This window comes from Monodelphis domestica, chromosome 1, assembly GCF_027887165.1.
Source record: "Monodelphis domestica isolate mMonDom1 chromosome 1, mMonDom1.pri, whole genome shotgun sequence".
NCBI classification, from domain to species: Eukaryota; Metazoa; Chordata; class Mammalia; order Didelphimorphia; family Didelphidae; genus Monodelphis; species Monodelphis domestica.
The window spans coordinates 587,373,526-587,393,297 of record NC_077227.1 but is presented as its reverse complement, the minus strand read 5'-3'; the positions used below and the strand labels follow the sequence as shown (position 1 = coordinate 587,393,297).

General features: G+C 37.8%; 1 protein-coding gene across 20 annotated transcripts in view; it reads left to right on the top strand.

The window, feature by feature from the left end:
* Window positions 1-19,772, top strand: part of SLC20A2 (solute carrier family 20 member 2) — a 120,021-nt gene that overhangs the window by 56,962 nt on the left and 43,287 nt on the right. For all 20 annotated transcript variants that reach the window (XM_007476407.3, XM_056813609.1, XM_056813620.1 and 17 more), the window contains one exon: window positions 2,251-2,420. The gene's annotated coding sequence lies outside the window, so the exon portion shown is untranslated. The remainder of the gene's footprint in view (window positions 1-2,250; window positions 2,421-19,772) is intronic.

Sequence of the window (19,772 nt, the reverse complement as noted above, 5' to 3'; positions counted from 1 at the left end):
AGCTCAGCCAGGGGCATCCCAGCTTTCTTGTTGGAAGCAGTTGTGGCTACCTCTCTAGGGGACATCAAAAAGGACATGCACCAAACAGAGTTCCAGCAGTTAGCAAGGAAGCTGAGCTTGAGGATGTAAGAAGCACCTTGCAAGGGTCCATTTTGACTGCTGACCCCTTCTGATCAGGTCCTTTAGGGCTGCGTGTCAGACCCAATATTTTTGGGGTGGTAAAAGGGGAAGAGGCTAGGAAATATGCCCACAGATTGGCACAGGAAGAATGGGAATCTAGCCTATTTTCTAAACACTCATTAAAGTGCCCACTTCAGCAGCACAGATACCAAAAATGAAGTGTGTGTGTGTGTATACACACACAAAAATAGAAAATAACATGGCCTTTGGCATGTAATTTCATGATGCAGTCCTCATTTTTTAATATGGAAATGCCCATTTCATTTGGTGTTGAAGTTTAGAATTTTTAAAAATGTCTTAAATGGATTAAAGGCCTGCTTTTGACATGATGGCTGATCATTTAGAATCCCACAAAGGATCCTTCTCCCAGATCCAGAATTGATTCCAAGTACTTCATGAGATTCAGATTGGAAGAGACTATTTAGAGTATCCGTGATGAGGGATGAAAACAACAGGCCATCTAGCTAGTATTTCTAAGGCACCCATCTTTGTAGTATCAAAGTGTATAACACCAGTGTTTACTAGAAATGATATGACTTGCAAGCGTGAGAGGGATTTACTTGTCCCATAAATCTTTCAGCCCTTGCTATCAAGATGACCACTGGGCAGGCAGTCAGGAAGGTTATTTTGGGCGAATGTTGTTTGTGCGTATGGCACTTGAGTGAAGAGAAACCTGTGAAAAAAGTCTTGCCTCTCGGCCCACTTTGTTACTGTGATTTGGATGAGTCGTTAAAGGGTCTCTGTAGGCAGCTTGACCTTGGTTTGAGTACAGCTGTCCCCGGGGCCACTCTTTTTATAGTGACTCAGAAAGAAGAAATGGTACCTTAAGTTTGATTAATAATGATAGTGGCAGCTTTCTGGAGCGAGAGGAACATCCCTTATGGATTGGGCTGGCCCATTTCAAACTCCCTCTATCTCTGGGTAGCTTTCTTGCTTATATCTAAGCAAGGAGGAATTGCCCTGGGTCAGGACTTTTGTCACCTGTAGTAGGTGATGCATTTTCCCATTGCCCCTTTTGTCTTGCCACCCTAAAGTCTCCTAAGCTTTTAATCTCATCTGTTTTTCCTCCTTTCCTCAACCTTTTATCTCTCCTCTTTATCTTATAAAATATAGAGTCGAAAGTTCCAGAGGGTTTTGCTTTCTTCTGTTTTGTCTTGTGGGAAGTGAGCAGCATCTGGATACAGTAGTTTTTGCCCTGTGTGGAAGCTCATAGATACTCTCAAGAGGTTAATTTCCCTGTTTACTGGTGAGGAAAAATGCATCTCAAGCCTTTGACATAAAAGACCCCTGACCTGGCAGTGCCCCTAGTGAGACTATGGTGGCTACCTTAGCCTGCCCCTTCAGCCAAGCAATTTCAACTTAGTTTAATCAAAAAACTTACATGGTCCCAGCATGAACACAGACATATTGAATGCCACATCTAGAGGGAATAATTAGAGTGATTAAAACTGAGTGAATTAAAATTCCTTGCCAGTTGAATTTTTTTAATTCCCTTCCCTCCTGAAGGGAAAAAGAAACCTGCCTATTCACTTTTCTCTTAAAGATATAAGAGCAGAAAGAAACATTTTCAGATATTTCAGAATTAAGATAGAAGAAAGAGGAGAAGATCCCTGAGATGAGGATTTTGGATTAAGTGGATCTTCTATCACCTTTCACCTTGGATTAGAAAAGTTAAAAGAGTGTGTTGTGTGAGAGTCTTTAGCGCAGTGGGGTAAGGGCTTATGAGATGATATCATCTTTTATAATAATTTTAAAAACAAGGACTCATGCTGTAGGCTTTGATTTGAAATCGAAATGGCAGCTGGAGCAGTGAGAGAGAATTGCTATGATGTGCTGTCACTATCTGAACTTCCTTGCTTTCTCAGAGTGGCGTGTTCCTGTGTACCTAGGCAGGGGGTATTTGCCCCTAGCTGGAATCTGATACACTTGGAACATTAAAGAAGTGTAGACTGGGTCTAAAGAATAGAGGTTTAGAGGACTGAACCTCCAGCTCTGCCATTATTATCACCCTTAATTCTTGCCATCTTTACCTCTATATTGACTTTTATTTTTTCTATGTTCTTCTACTAGGTCATGATATATCCAGGCTCTGGGAGACTTGCCTATGATGATTTAAAAGATACAAAGATTTTACCTGAAGAGGAATGATTCAAGAGTAATTACATGTGCCAAAAGAAGCTCATAATCGAGCAGGTCCAAAGTTTGGATTTTTTACAGCCTCGTAAGAAAGACGCTTGCAAGTAAGTTTCTGAAACAGTAGCTGTCCTCTGAAGGGGTGGGTAGATAAGCAGGCAGTGGTTTTGACTAAATTGTTTTAGTTGTGCTGATTTTGTGTATGTGCATGTTAAACATTTCCTCCTCTCCAATAATCAAAATTCTTATCTTTTATTATAATCTCTGCACTGTAGCCAGTTATGACAATTGTGAAAGATATAAAATCTACCATTCTCCTTTGTTTTATAGTTTGATTTCAAGTTTTTGAAGGACTGTTGTGTAGAAGAGAGATTTGATTTGTTTTGCTTAGCCACAGAGGGTAAAACTATGGGTGGGAATTGCAAAGAGGCATATTTGGAAATGAACATCTGAATAGTTGGATTCTCATATAGGGATGAGTTGATCTGAGATGGCCGGGGGGGGGGGGGGGGCTGCTTTCAACTGATGTTATTCTGTGATTTGTTCTTCTACTTGCTCAAAAAACCCTTACCCACAAGGAGAATTAGGGCTGCAAATAGCCCACACCTAATAATTGGTTCAATTATGTTAGATAGCACAATTTCTTACTGTGGCAGAATAATACAACAGTATTTAAGACAGACAGACACATACATGCATGGTTACTTTTTGCCTATTTTGGCTTTTGTAGCTTTAAAAAACAAAATCATATATTTATAAAATATACCTAAAAATCAAAGTAAATTAAGTAAACTATTTTACCCTTACACAATCTACAGGAAATCATTCTCGGGAAAGATTTTAGTTTGGTTGGTTTGTTGGAGTTTTGTTGTTTGAGATACATATTTCTAAATAGTAAAATAATTTACCCAAGATCATTTATAACCATTAAATTTTCTTGGACTTTTTTAATTTAATGAATTAATTTGATAAATTTTCCAGAAAAATTCAGAGTAAATTTTTAAAAAACCCAACAAATCCTGACCTACTTCTTTAATATATTTTGGTTAGCCAGTGAAATTTCATGTGAACTGGGGGGGGGGGGTATGAGGGAACAACAAGTAACCATGGAAAAAAATTTTTAAATTAAATTAAATGTAAAATATATATATATACATATACACACATTTTGGTTAGACTTTATTGGGATTTTGTGAGATAATACTGTAAACAGAAGTTTATATTCTCTTAGTTTAATGAAAAAAATACTTGTAAGGATAGAGAGGAAAGGGTGAAGGTACAGATAGTATCAGAGTGGAGAAGACTGTTATGTTACAATTAGATGAAAATGTTAGTGAATCCCCAGGTAAAAAATTAATTCTATGTTGTCAATTTGACGAATCAGTGATAGAGGTAAGTCTAGGCTCTAGTTCTTAATAGACTTCATCATATATTCTCAGATAACAAGAAGAAAAAGGCTGACCAAGTTGATTTAATAATTATTTCCCCTCTGTCTCATTTGGGCCATTGCCTAAAAACAACTGCTTAAGAATTCACGGAATGAGGACAAGAAAATACAGTATTGATAGCAAAATATTAAAAAGTGGTTAAGATAAAAACCTTCATCCAGCACATATTCCACCTATATTAGGTTATGTAAAGTATCAGGGTTTTATAAGTAGTGTTCAGATTTGGAGGAATATATTCATTATAATTAGCAAATAAAGAGGTAGGTGAGGATAAAGATATCTATTTATGTACAGAACAGTTCCTTTTTAAAATAGTGGCTGAGACCAAAGTATTTCCCCAATATAGCTCTTGGAACTTAGCCAAACAGTCCAGTATCCAGAGCATGGGATTAGAACAAGTAATCTGAGGAGACAGAGCACCTACTATCAGAGTTTTGCCACTGTGTTGGGCAATAAGAAATGTGTTTATATATGTAAAGTGAATGATTCAAAGAAAATCTTCATTTATTTAAGAAAAAGATATAACCAGTAATTTGAAGGAATGCCAGTATGGACAGTGCAAACAGAAGAACATATTACTATGTTATAAAATGAAGAATGCAAAACAGAAACACAAGAAAATAAACTTCCTGAAATCTCTTCACAGCCCCTCCCTGCAAGTGATTGTATAAGATGGTTATCCTTCCATAGCATTTTTACCATGCCATCCTGGAGGAGTTAATTTCTAGGTACATCAGCCCACAGGGGAGAAAATACTTAGCCTCTTTAGCTGAGATGCATGTTTTTTCCCCCTTACAAAAGATTCTTAGGGGAGATGATGAGCCTCCTTATGACTCTTTCACAGAAACATTTAGAGGTGGAAGGGAGAACCTTACAGGTCATCTAGTCCAGCTTCATCAGGACACAGGTGACTTATAATCCCATCAGAGATGGCCATTGAGCCTTGTACTCCAATACCTCCGTTGGGGAAGAGATCACTACCTCCTTGGGAAAATCATTCTACTGAAGGACTGTACTGACCATCAGAAAGTTCTTTATGTTGAGCTAATAAAATCTTCAGAACTTAGTTCACTTGTCACCTTTCTTTCCTCTCTTCTTCAGGCTAAAACGGTGTAACTCCTTTCATTTTGCTTTATTTAATCATAGCATCGTGGGATGTAGAGCTGGATGGGATCTCAGTTTATCTGGTCAAACTCCGGTCAGGCACAGGATGAAATGATTCTGACAGTCCAGCAGAGAGCAAATCCAAAGTTCAAAACCTTGGGCCCTCTGACTCCAAAACCAGTGTTCATTCTACTATATATTACTATATATACTATACTATATATGTATATATACACTACTATATATTACCACTTCCTTTTCTCTCTGAGCATTTTTAATCTCATACAAATGTAGCACTTTTTTACCAACTGCTCTTTTTGTGGTGGCAAAGAATTGGAAATTGAAGGGATGTCCCTCAGTTAGGGAATGGCTGAACAAATTGTGGTACATGATGGCGATGGAATACTATTGTTCTATAAGGAATGATGAACTGGAGGATTTCAGAAAGAGCTGGAAAGCCCTTCATGAACTGATGCAGAGTGAAATAAGCATATTGTGAAAAGCATATTGGGACAAAGAATGCTATCCACCTCCAGAGAAGGAATTGTTGGAGTCAGAATGCAGATAAAAGCATAAGATTTTTCAATTGTTTATATAGGTTTATGTTTGAGAGTTTTGGTTTTGTAAGATTACTCACTTACCAAAATGAACAACTTGGGGAAAAAATAAAATAAATAAAGCACCCATTTTTTAAAAAAGTGTAGCAATTTGCTGAGGACCCCCCTGAGATAGGAATCCCTCATGTTGATGTATTTCTTACTCCCCCCTGCAGCAGAGGGCAGAACTACAGAGTTGGAGAAACTGTTGTTGTTTTTTGTTTTTTTAGTAACTCCCTTGCCTCTCCTCTTCTGACCCTTAGATACTACCAGGGTGTGAGGGACTTTTGGATCACCTTCATGTCACCCCCCCCCCCAAAATTGGAAATGATATTCTAAGAAAGCTGTAATCAACACTAACTTAATGGTTTCTGTGTGTCATTTTTTAAAACCCTCATCTTCTATCTTAGAATCAATACTGAATATTGGTTCCAAGGCCAAAGAGTGGTAACGGTTAGGCAATTGAGATTAAGTGACTTGCTTAGAATCACACAGCTAGGAAATGTCAGGCCAAATGTAAACCCAGGACCTTCCATTTCTAGGCCTGGCTGTCTAACCACTGAGCGCCCTAGCTGACCCTGTCATATATGTGTGTGTGTATGTGTATACACACATATATATTAGTGCTTGTCAATATCATTTTTAAAAAATTAAGTTTATATAATTTAGAATATTTTTCCATGATTCCATGATTCATGTTTTTCCCCTCCCCTACTCCAACCCCCCTCCTGTAGCCAACGAGCAATTCCACTGGGTTTTACATGTGTCATTGATCAAGACCCATTTCCATATTATTAATATTTGCACCAGGATGATCATTTGGAGCCTACATCCCCATCAAACCATGTGATCAAGCAGTTGTTTTTCTTCTGTGTTTCTACTCCCACAGTTCTTTCTCTGAATGTGGATAGTGTTCTTTCTAATATATCCCTCAGTATTGTCCTGGATCATTGTATTGGTGCTAGTAGAGAAGTCCATTACATTCAATTGTACCACAGTGTATCAGTCTCTGTGTACAATGCTTCTGCTCCTTTCACTCTGCATTAATTCCTAGAGGTCGTTCTGATTCACATGGAATTCCTCCAGTTCATTATTCCTTTGAGCACAATAGTATTCCATCACCAACAGATACCACAATTTGTTCAGCCATTTCCCAATTGAAGGGCATCCCCTCATTTTTTGCCACCATAAAAAGTGCAGCTATAAATATTTTTATATAAGTCTTTTTTCCTTATTATCTCTTTGGGGTATAAATCCAACAGTGGTATGGCTGGATCAAAGGGCAGACAGTCTTTTAGCGCCCTTTGGGCATTGTTCCAAATTGCCTTCCAGAATGGTTGGATCAATTCACAACTCCACCAGCAATGCATTAATGTCCCAATTTTGCCACATCCCCTACAGCATTTATTACTTTCCTTTGCTATCAAGTTAGCCAATCTGCTAGGTGTGAGGTGGTACCTCAGAGTTATTTTGATTTGCATTTCTCTGATTATAAGAAATTTAGAGCACTTTTTCATGTGATTGTTGATAGTTCTGATTTCTTTGTCTGAAAAATGCTTATTCATGTCTCTTTCCCATTTTTCAATTGGAGAATGGCTTGATTTTTTGTACAATTGATTTAGCTCCTTACAAATTTGAGTAATTAGACCTTTGTCAGAGGTTTTTGTTATAAAGATTTTTTCCCAATTTGTTGGTTCCCTTCTAATTTTGATTGCATTGGTTTTGTTTGTACAAAACCTTTTTAATTCAATGTAATCAAAATTATTCATTTTACACTTTGTAATATTCTGTATCTCTTGCTTAGTCTTAAAATCTTTCCTTTCCCATAGATCTGACAGGTATACTATTATATGTTCATCTAATTTACTTATAGTTTTCTTTATATTTAAGTCATTCACCCATTCTGAATTTATCTTGGCATAGGGTTGTTGATATCATGTTCGTTTTTTCTATAACTAATAATACATTTAGGAAAAATACATCTTAATTATACTCATATGGTGAATTGTTTCACAAAGCTGTGAAGCAATTAGTAATGAGTTTAATCTCTTTGGGTTTCAATTTCCTCATCTTTAAAATGAAAGAATTAGCTTTTAATGGCTTGTAAATTTCCTTTCATCTTTAAAATTCCATTACTTTGTGATTTCATTTTGTATTGTTTCTTGTAGAACCTAAAATACTTGGAGTTATCCAAGTAATATTTGTACTTAGAATATGACAGATATAAATACTTGAAAGGGTATTACAAACAAAATATTATCCTACTGTTACACAACTGTAATATAGTTGAACAAAGAATATTAATACTAAACCCCAAGAAAAACATAATGGAGATGAAGATGGTCCAAAGCAGCTGGGTACCATGATGGATAGAGCTAAAGATCTGAATGTAAGAAGACCTATGTTCAAAGTCCAGCCTCAGACACTAGGTCTGTGACCCTGAGCAATTCACTTAACCTCTGTGCCTCAATCTCCCTATTTGTAAAATAGAGGTAATAATGACACCTACCTTCCGGGATTGTTGTGAAGATAAAATGAGATAATATTTGTAAAATGCTTTGTATACCTTAAAATAATCTATAAATGCTAGCTTTTTAAAAAAAATAAGAATTAAAATGAACAAAGGGATAGAATCTTTATACCAATGAACTAACAGTTTGGAACTATAAAAAAGGGAGGTTGAGGACCTAAATCTATAAAATTAGATAGTTTATTGTTAGTTACCTTTCTTATTTGCCAAATTTTTGAATACTAGATCTAGAGAGTCTCTTTGAAGCTTGAAAATGAATCATCTAGAACAGCGGTTCTCAACCTCTCAATTTTTAGCAATGAGAATACATAATGCATATCAGGTATTTACATTCCGAATCATAACTGTAGCAAAATGACAGTTTTGAAGTAGCCACCAAAATAACTTTTTGGTTTGGGGTCACTGCAACATGAGGAACTGTATTGCAGGGTCATGGCATTAGAAAGGTTGAGAACCACTGATCTAGAACAAATAAAAAGGAAGGTGGTACTCCTTTATACAACAAGAAAAGTAATTGCCAGGCGAGAAAAAGCCCTAACAAAAGACTGAGTCTACTTTATGGAGTTAGAATTACTGAATATGAAGATTAACTTATTACTGTACTCCAAGTATTCATTGTCTTCAGTCTTTCTTTACCTGAATCCTCAGGAGATTTTTTAATTTATTACATGAAGAACTGAATACTCTGAATGTTCAACATCAAAATCCATCATCTCTCCAGCTTGGAAGGATGGAACTTGCATCCCACCTCCAGAGCCTGTAAGAGCCTAGAGTGGCCAAGATTCCCTCCACTTCCTTTATTCCTGCCCAAATGTAAATCATCTTCTCTGAAGTGATTTCAGCCTGCCACTCTATGAAGGGCGTAGCATTGTCTCTCTTGCCCCTGGCCAGGATGCAGTCATGCCTACTTTCTTTTCCTCTGGTAGTCTTCAGAGTACTTATGAACCAGGAGTGTTCTTCCTTGCCTCTCAGCTCCTGGCACGAACCATCAGCAGTCAGAAGATGGTGCATCTAAGCCCCCCTTCTTTGTCTTCAGCAATTTTAAATAACTGACTGCTTCTCCCCACAGTGCCTGCTCCAAACGTCCTTCTCTCCTTTCAAATACTTAATTGCACAAGGTGACTTGGCCTCCCATGTCCCTGAACAGTTTGATGCCATGCAGCTTGCCATCTCAGCTCCCTTCTCAAAATTTCTCCCTTTTCTTGCCCTCTCTCCACTCTTTGCCCTTAAGGCCCAGAAGGGAAGGTAGTCATCATCCCTTCTCAGCATCTCCAGCTGCCTTTTCCAGTTCCTGTTCTGTCACCCCACTTAGCAGGGGCCAAACAGAGCTCATCCACTGTGACTTAACTGTTTTTGGCTGTATCACCACCATTCAACAGACATTGATGAAGGTGTTAGGGACACAAACAGAAGAATAAGTTTTGTGTTTGCTTTCAGGGAGCCTCCCACCTTACTGTTTTCTTTGAGTCTTTTCTCTTATACACAGTTACTTAGCAAAGCCTTCTTTCTATCCATTCCCTCCTCTTTCCTTCTATTATCAGCACCCCGCTGGAGGCCCTCATTAATTTCTTCATGGGCTATCAAAATAATCTACTAAAACAGCTTCCCACTTCTACTTTCCTTCTCCTTCAATCTATACTTTATATTGATGTTAGTTTAATCTTTATTTTTTGTTGATGTTTGGTCATTTCAGTCATGTCTGATTCTCATAACCCTATTTGAGGTTTTCTTGGCAAAGATACCGGCACCCTGGAATAGGCCTTCATTAATTCCCACTTGGGCTATGAAAATAACCTCCTAAAACAGCTTCCCGTTTCTATTCTCTTTCTCCTTCAATCTATGCTTTATATTGATGTTAGTTTAATCTTTATTTTTGTTGTTGTTTAGTCACTTCAGTCGTGTCTGACTCTTTGTGACCCCATTTGAGGTTTTCTTGGCAAAGATAATGAAGTGGTTTGCCATTTCCTTCTCAAGCTCATTTTACAGATAAGGAAACAGAGGCAAATTGGTTAAGTGACTTGCCCAGTTCACACAGCTAATAAGTGCCTGAGGTCAGATTTGAACTCTAGTCTTTTTTACTCTAGACCCAGTGCTCTTTCCACTGAGCCACCCAGTTGCCCTTTAATCTTTATGCATGGACCTATTTACATTCCTGCCCTGCTCAAAAATCTTTACAGGATCCCTATTGCTACCAAGTAAACATCAGACTTCTTAGCCTGGCAGTCAAGTCTTTCATGATCTGGTACTACCGTACCTTTCCAGCTTTATCCTTATTAATCTATTTAATATACTTTATGTTTCCACAAAACTGAGCTCTTCTGTGTAACCCAAACAATTTTCTGTACTATCCTATTGCCATTCCATCATGCTTAGGCTTGTGATAGTATCCTGCCTTTGTCTTCTCAATTTCTACCTATCTGTATGGCTGGAATAAATTTTTTCTTATAATTTTTTTAAACTCTTACCTTCCATCTTAGAATTAGTACCGTGTATTGGTTCCAAGGCAGAAGAGTAATAAGGACTAGGCAATTGGGGTTAAGTGACTTGCCCAGGGTCACATAGCTAGGAAGTGTCTGGGGCCAGATTTGAACCCAGGCCTGACCTTCCATCTCCAGGCTTTGCTCTCGATCCACTTAGCTACCCAGCTGACACCTGGAATAAAATTTACTGAAATTCAGAAAAGCAAGAATTGCAGCCACACTGTCAGACAAGTAAAAAACACGATTCAGAATAAAATAATAAAAAATGAAATTACATTATGCTAAAAGAAGCCATAGGCAACAAATCAAAACCATTGTTAAATTTATATAAATGAATGGAAAAAAGATTTTTGAAGCACTTACTACATAAAGACCACTGTGCTAGGTATTGGGGATATAAATATAAAAGTAGGACAGTGCCTGCTTTCAAGCACTTCATTGTCTACTAGGTAGGGAATCCATATGAAGGTTTCAGCTGCAAGCCAGATGGGAATGTCCTGTGGGCTCTGCAGAGGGTAGTGGCTCATCTTTCATGTCATTTTCATTGATAAAATCATATCCATTTCTTATATTGAACCATTTGATGGAGCCAAGGACTTTGGGGGCAAGAACTTTCTTTTTCAAATCTCCAGGAGCTGTGGCTTTGGTAACTACAAGAGCGGGTACCAGCCTGGGGTGACTTCCCATAATCACAGCCAAGGGCACTGGGCTGGGAAACATGACTGTTTCCAAGGCTCTTGGTTCCAGGGTCCTGGGCTGTCTCCATTGGGGTCTGAGGTAAGCTATGGTAATCAAAGCTGAAATAGTAGTATGGGTTTGACTGGCTTGATGTCTATTGCCTCAACTCTTACCCTCCAATTTGTTCGTGTCTTCGGTTAGACTAGCTTTCCTGCCCATTGGGTGGCAGTTGGTTTGCATTTAGTAGACTTGGTTTCAAATGCTATAACATCTAAATTCATAAAGATAACAATTAACTGAAATACACGAAGGCATAGTAACACAATAATTGTAAGAGACTTTAATGCCCTCTCAGATTTGATGATATTTAACAAAAAGATAAACCAAAGGATAAATCTAAAATTGAATAAATTGCCAAAGTCATACATATCCTTTAGAGTCTGCTAGGTGGTATAGTGGATAAAATACCAGGTGTGAAGTCAAGAGGACCTGAGTCTGACCCTAGACCCATGTTGGTGGACCTATGGTAGGCGTGCCAGAAGGGGCTGCTTCCCTCCCTCTCTCCATGATTATCTAAGGACATTCATCTCATGATTTGCCCCTCTGTCCAGCAGTCCAATGGGAGTGCTTCCTCCCTCCCCTGTCTGGGATAAGGGGGTGATTCACATGTGGCATGAGGGTTGCAACTTGGGCACTCAGTCTCTAAAAGGTTCACCATCACTGACCTAGACCCTGAGCAAGCCACTCTGCCTTTTTTTTTTATTATCTATAAAATATATAGGTAGTAGTTCGTTGGTTATTGTGAGGTCCAAATGAGATTATATTCATAAAGTACATAGCACAGTTCCTGGTACATAATAGGCACTTAATAAAATTGCCTTCTGTTTCTCCCCCTCCCTCTCTCCCTCTTCCCCTTCTTCTCTCCCTTCCTCCCCTTGTCTCTCCTCCTCATTCTCCCTTTCTCTCTCTCCCTCTTTTCTCTTTCTCTCCCTCTTTCTTTTCCTTTTTTTCTTTCCTTCTTTACTTCCTTCCAAGTACAATTCAAATACCACCTTCATGAAGATTTCCATAATTTTTTTTCTCATTGGTAATATTGTCTTTTTCATCAGACCTCACTTACCACTTGCCTTCACATCCCTTGAATTTACTGATGACATAATTTTGTATTATATTTATCTCTGTTTATGCCTTATCTCTTTGCTAGATTATATACTTGATGAAGGAAAAGATCATATCTTAAGTAAATTTTGTCTCTCCTTCAGCACCTAGTATAAGTCCTGCACACAGCAGGGACTTAATAAATGTTTGTTGTTTCTTGTAGCACCCTCTGCTGGGAAATTGCTTGAATAGTTGAGTTTAGTGGTGTTTCAGTATAGTTTGAGTAGAGATATTTTGTTTTTGCTTAGTTGTATGGCTTTTTTTTTTTTGCATTTCATTATCATATAATTTCTTGCCTGGACTTCCTTAGAGGCCATTGCTGGCATTTTAAGAAAAGGAAAAAAAACCCTTAAAAATTAATATTAATTCTGCATATTTTAGGGGAAAGAGTGCTGGACTTGGACTCATAAAGTCAGATTCTGCCCCAGTACTTAATATGTGTGACCATGAACAAATCATTTAACCAATCTGAGATTCATTTCATCATCCATAATAACTCTAGGACCTGTTATCATAATACCATGTAAGGATCAAATGAGATAGTGTATGGAAAGTTTTCTGTAAACCTTAAAGTATTATATAAATGCTAACTATTATTCTGATGCAAAGATAGTGATCTCATGACCATTGGTAGAAACTCCCCCAATGATACAGGTCACTTACTCCTCTATGCCTTAAAAGACATCTTCATGGATTGCCAAAACCCCCTGGTGGTTAAGTTCCTGGTGATGAGCCTCTGCTCTTTAGCTAGGCTTGAATGTCAGTGATCTCATCTGTTGGGGGTGGGAGTAGGAGGAACCTACTCACATTCTTTCCTGCCTAGCAGAGTTTGGCAGTCCTGATGCTTCATTGGTATAGCTTTGAGAACCCTGGGTCACTTCCATAATACAATGAGGCACTGGAAGAGATCTTTAGAAGAGGAAAAAATGCAGATAGGCTTGCCAGCCATAACATTGCCTGTTAGAGAAGAGCATAGAAATGCTACTGTCCACTTATGATGGTTGAGTTCTCTCTTCTCTGTCTGTCCTTCTCTCTCTCTCCCTCTCTCTCTCTCTCTCTCTCTCTCTCTCTCCCTCCCTCTCTCTCTCTCTCTCTCTCTCTCTCTCTCTCTCTCTCTCTCTCTCTCTATTTCTCTCTCTCTCTCTCTCTGTCTCCCCTCTTCTTTCTCTCCTTCTCTTCTCTCTCTCTCCTCCCCCCTCTCTCTCCCTATCTACCTATCTCTCTCCTCTTCTCTTTTTCTCTTCCCTCTCTTCACTCTCCTTTCCCTCTCCCTTTATCTCTTTCTCTCTCCCTCTCTTCTCTCTCCTCTCTTTCTCTTTCTCTCTCTGCTATAGGATAACCTTTTATTATTTAAATGTTTCCTGCTTCCAATTTCTTTTTTAAAATAGATTGCTACATTTTGCTTTTAAATCACCTGTATTTTCTCTCCCCCCCCCCCCAAGGAGTTATACTTTATAACAAAGAATTTAAAAAGAAGGAAAGAAAAATTCTTAGTAAAACTGATCAATAGATTGAAAAAATCTGATAAATGCAATGTTCCATACCTCTGCTTCTGCAAAGAAGTGGGGCTGTCCCTTAATTTCTATATTAGTACCCAACCAAAAATAAACCTCACAACTCATCTTTCAGGCTAAATATGACCCACAGCTCTGAGAGGAACAAGGAACATGTGATCTAGAGGAGAGGAAACAGCTGAAAAGAATTAAGGAGATTTAGGGATATGAGACATCCCCCCCCCCAAAAAAAAACCCTGATTGAGAAACATCACTTTTGAAACATTCAATACTTTTTCTCTTATGGAGGTAGATAGAACATTAGAAAGTACACCACATATAATACTGAGCAGGTACTTAGGAAACTTCTTTTGGCAATTCTTTTCCAACTTTTTGGGGAATAAATGAATGAAATCAATAACAGTTCCTTTGCATTTCATCCTTTGGATATCTTTTGTGAGTGTCTTACATCTATACTGTTCAGAGCTTCAACCTCACTTTTGATTCTGTCCTCCAATAGTAATACTAATAACTGACATTTATATAATGCTTTCAGATTTACAAAGGACTTTTTACATATTATTTCCTTGGAGTTGGGTGCTATAGATATCATTATTCCCATTTTATAGATGAGGAAACTGAGTATCAGAGGTAAAAGTCTCCTATCACGTCCTGCCCCTTGTAACTTTTATAACTATATTTCACTCTTGGCTCTATTGCTTCTCCTTCTGGCCTATTTTAGTTTTTCCACTCTACCCCTCTCAGATTGTGGCTTTCTCTGTAGACCTGGCATCTCTAGCATTGCTTGTGTTTTAAAATAAAACCGTTTACTTACCCACGTGTATATGTGCTGATTGAAGGTGTTTAAGGCAGATTTCAGGGCTATCTCTATTTTTCAGGTACTTTATAATTGACTTTTTTAGTAAAATAATGAAGAGTGTGGTTAATTCAAATAATATATTCAAACCAATATCTGGAATCTTTTTTTTTCATAAGAATTTTTTACAAATTTTATTTTCCCAATTACGTGTAAAAATAACTTTCAATATACATTTTCCAAAATTATAAGATCCAAACCATCTCCCTCCCTTGTTTCTCCCCCCTCCCCCCACTCGGAGATGGTAGACTGGGCCATACATATATTATCATGCAAAACACACTTCCATATTGATCATTATTGTAAGGGCTCACTCATACAAAGCCCAAACCCTATAATAAAACCATAAGTAAACTGATAGGAAAGATAGCGTACTTTGATCTGCATCCCGCTCCAACAGTTCTTTCTCTGGAGGTGCAGTATCCTGCATCTCAAAGTAAATTAAACAATACCTTCTGTATTAATTGTCTACTGTTGCCAAGAAGGAATCTTCCATGTTGTTTTTTTAGATAATATCAGGCAAGGAAAGCAAGGAAGAAGTCTTCTTGTCTGAGAGCATAGTATTCCAACTCACCCATCCATAGCCTGGGGGGAAACAGACTGGGAAGATAAAAAATGAAATGTTATTTTCTTTTTACTTCCACCTAAAAATGAGAACAATAGAAATTCAACTCTAGACCCTTGAAAAATAAGTCTGGCACCCTCTCCACACAGCCTTCTATGATGAGGAACTGGATAGGCCAGGGTGAAAAACCCTCTGCAACCTGCAAGAATTGCCCCAAAGCAAGTGTATCTGTTCTTGAATGAGGGCTCTTCCTACAGACATGAGTTCTTACTGAATCTTTCTGGCTGCCTTGGAGTGCCTGCATTTGTGAGTGTCAGGGGTGGGAGGTGGAAGGGGATGCTGAGTCAGGGGGACAATTCCAAAGCCCCGGACTGCCACAGGTATTCTGGAGAAAGGCAAAAGGAGTGGAGCAAACTCAGATCCAGCCATTTTTACCGCTCAATACTTTCTGAAGGAGAAATACACTAAGCCACTATCAGATAATCCCTCTGTTCTCCAGGGATTAAGACCCTAACTCCTCTGCACCTGTCCTCCCTGTGTGAATGTCATCCACATCATCCTTTCCTTCACCCTGCAAGGTCTGCCCAGCGAGCTGGGGGCCTTCCACAAGTCAAGTGTTTAATGTTTGTTGACTAGATATTTATTTTGTGCAGAGTCCTGATGGCCCCATATGAGATATGGAGGATAAATAAGGCACAGACCCCAATTTCATTGTATTTACCATTTTACCTGTGCCTTGAATAAAGGTACCTATGCCATGTTTATCAGATTTTCAAGTGACAGAGCTGGAAAGGTTTAAATAAAATACTGAATTACTAAATTATATCCCAAAATACCTTGACAGGCAGGAACATTGGGCTGACTCCATTAAAATGAAATTTAACCAGGATAGATATAAATTTTGAGTTTAGGGGGCAGCTGGGTGGCTCAATGAATTGAGAACCTGGGCTAGAGACAGGAGGTCCTTGGTTCAGATCTGGCTTCAGACACTTCCTAGCTGTGTGACCCTGGGTAAGTCACTTAGCCCCCATTGCCTAGCCCTTACCACTCTTCTTTCTTGGAACCAGTACACAGTGTTGATTCTAAGACGGAAGGCAAGGGTTTAAAAAAATAAAAATGAAATGGAATAATATTTGTATAGCTCTTTGAAGACCTTGCAACATTAGCTATCATCATCATCATCATCATCATCCTCATCACATAATACTGTATACATGGCTCTTTGCTAAATACAATACAGAGAATACACAGATTATAAAAATGTACATTTGTTTATGATTTTAGAATTTACAAAGTGCTTTCATATTGTACAGCTAGCCCATGGCAGGCTAGGACTCAAATCTGGGTCTTCTCCCTCCAAGTATAATGCTGTAGAATACAGTACTCTTTTTTTTTTCTTTTAAAGAATGTTTTGCTTTTTCTCAGATACATATAAAAACAATTTTAACATTCATTTTGATTATTTTGGAGTTCCAAGTTTCCTCTCTTCCTCCTCTTTTCCCTACTTGCAAAGGCAAGCACTTTGATATAGATTATCCAGGTGCATTCATGCAAAATATATTTCCATATTAGCCTGTTGCAAAAAAAAAACAGACAAAAAGAAGAAGAAAAATAAAGTTTTAGAAATAGACTTCAATCTCCTTTCAGATTCCATCAGTTCTTTCTCTGAAGGCAGATAGCATTTTTCATCATGAATCCTTCAGAATTGTCTTGGATCATTATATTACTGAGAATAGTGAAATCATTCACGATTGATCATCATACAGTATTGCTGTTAATATAAAGATCTGGCTCTGCTCACTTCACTTTTTATCAGTTCCTATAAGTCTGCCCAGTTTTTTCTGAATCCATTCTGCTTATCATTTCTTGTAGCACAATAATATCCCATCACAATCGTATGGCACAACTTGTTCACCCTTCCCCTGTTGATGGGTAATCCCTCAATTTCCAGTTCTTTGCCATCATACAAAGAGCTGCTATCAATATTTTTGTACCTTTAGGTCCTTTTTTTTAACTTTGATTTCTTTGAGATACAGAACTAATAGTGGTATGACTGTCAAAAAGTATGCACAGTTTTATTGCCCTTTGGAAATACTTTTAAATTGCTCTCTAGAATGGTTGAATCACTTCACAACTCCACCAAGAGTACATTAGTGTTCTAATTTTTCCAATATTTATTGTTTTCCTTTTCTGTAATGTTAGCCAATCTGATAGGTATGAAGTGGCACCTTAGAGTTTATTTAATTTGCATTTCTCTAATCTGTAGTGATGTAGAGGATTTTTCATATGATGATAGCTTTGATTTCTTCCTCTGAAAATACCTGTTCATAACCTTTGACCATTTTTCAAAACACTCTTCTTTATAATCCAGTACAACACTATTCAAAAAGTAAATCTGGTTCTTGTCATGTCGTGACAATAAAATCAATAGGAAATAAGTAAATGAATAGCTAGATGAGTAAATAAATTCCTATCTATTCACATTGTCATTTATTTTATTTTAAGACCTATTCCTTTCATCTCCCCACTGCATAGCGTGTGTGTGTGTGTGTGTGTGTGTGTGTGTGTGTGTGTGTGAATTGATCTACAAGGAAAAATTAAATGTAATGAAACTGATAGCACAGTCACACCTCATGTAACTATTTGCATTAATGGGTAATTATTAGTGATGCTCCTGAACAGGTGTTGGCAGACCTGCTGTTTGTTTTTTGTAAGAAACCTAAAAATAGTTTCTACATTTTAAAATAAGTGTATTTTAAAATGTAAAAAGACATTCTTTTTTAAAAGTTTATTTAGTCAATTTAGAACATTATTCCTTGGTTAAAGAATCATAATCTTTCCCTCCCTCCCCTCACTCCACCCTTCCCATAGCCGACACACAGTTCCACTGGGTATTACATGTGTTCTTGATCAGAACCCATTTCCATGTTGTTGATGTTTGCATTAGAATGTTCATTTAGCGTCTACATCCCCAGCCATATTCCCCCCTCGACCCATGTGATCAAGCAGTTGTTTTCCTTCTGTGTTTCTGCTCCCACAGTGTTTCCTCTGGATGTGGATAGTGGTTTTTCTCAGATCCTTCCAAGTTGTTCAGGATCACTGCATTGCCACTAATGGAGAAGTCCATCACCTTCGATTGTACCACAGTGTATTAGTCTCTGTGTACATGTTCTCCTGGTTCTGCTCCTCTCGCTCTGCATCACTTCCTGGAGGTTGTTCCAGTCTCCATGGAATTCCTCCACTTTATTATTCCTTTGGGCACAATAGTATTCCATCACCAACATATACCACAATTTGTTCAGCCATTCCCCAATTGAAGGGCATCCCCTCATTTTCCAGTTTTTTGCCACCACAAAGACGCAGCTATGAATATTCTTATACAAGTCTTTTTACTTATTATCTCTTTGGGGTACAAGCCCAGCAGTGCTATGGCTGGATCAAAGGGCAGACAGTCTTTTATCACCCTTCGGGCATAGTTCCAAATTGTCCTCCAGAATGGTTGGATCAATTCACAACTCCACCAGCAATGAATTAATGTCCCAACTTTGCCACATCCCCTCCAGCATTCATTACTTTCCATAGCTGTCATGTTAGCCAATCTGCTAGATGTGAGATGATACCTCAGAGTTGTTTTGATTTGCATCTCTCTGATTATAAGAGATTTAGAACACTTTCTCATGTGCTTATTAATCGTTTTTATTTCTTTGGTTGAAATTTCCTATTCATGTCCCTTGTCCATTTATTAATTGGAGAATGGCTTGATTTTTTTTGTACAAAATTGATTTAGCTCTTTATAAATTTGAGTAATTAGGACTTTGTCAGAGGTTTTTGTTATGAGGATTGTTTCCCAATTTATTGCTTCCCTTCTAATTTTGGTTGCATTGGTTTTGTTTGTACAAAACTTTTTTAATTTGATGTAATCAAAATTATTTATGTAAAAAGACATTCTTAACTTGTAGACAGAGGTCCATGTTTAGCCTTCCCTGCTGTGGTTTGACAGCCTCTGCTCTAGAACAACTCTAGAACAACAGTTGAGAATTCTGATTCTAGAAAAATTATGCTTTTATTGAAGTTCTAATTTATCTATTGTTTTGACTTTGGGGGATAGTTATTCATTTCTCAGAACAATGATGTTATATTTATTTTTTATAATTAAGAAATTAATATTAAAGTTTCTTATTTCAAAATGTAATAATATACAAACTAGATATCAATAATCCCATTAGCAGCTAGTGTGTTGGGTTTTTTTTTTTAAACTCATACCTTTTATCTTTGAATTGATACTAAGTATTGGTTCCAAGGCAAAGAAGTGGTAAGGACAATGGGCTTAGTGACTTGCCCAGAGTCATATAACTAGGAAGTATCAGAGGTCAGATTTGAACCCAGAACCTACTGTCTCTAGCCTGGGTTCTCTATCCACTGAGACACCTAGCTGCCACAGAAGCTAGTGTTTCTTTTTTCACTGACCTAATTATAATCTTACTTGAATTGCTCTATAGTTCAAAGTGTCACATGCCAAGTTAGATCCCA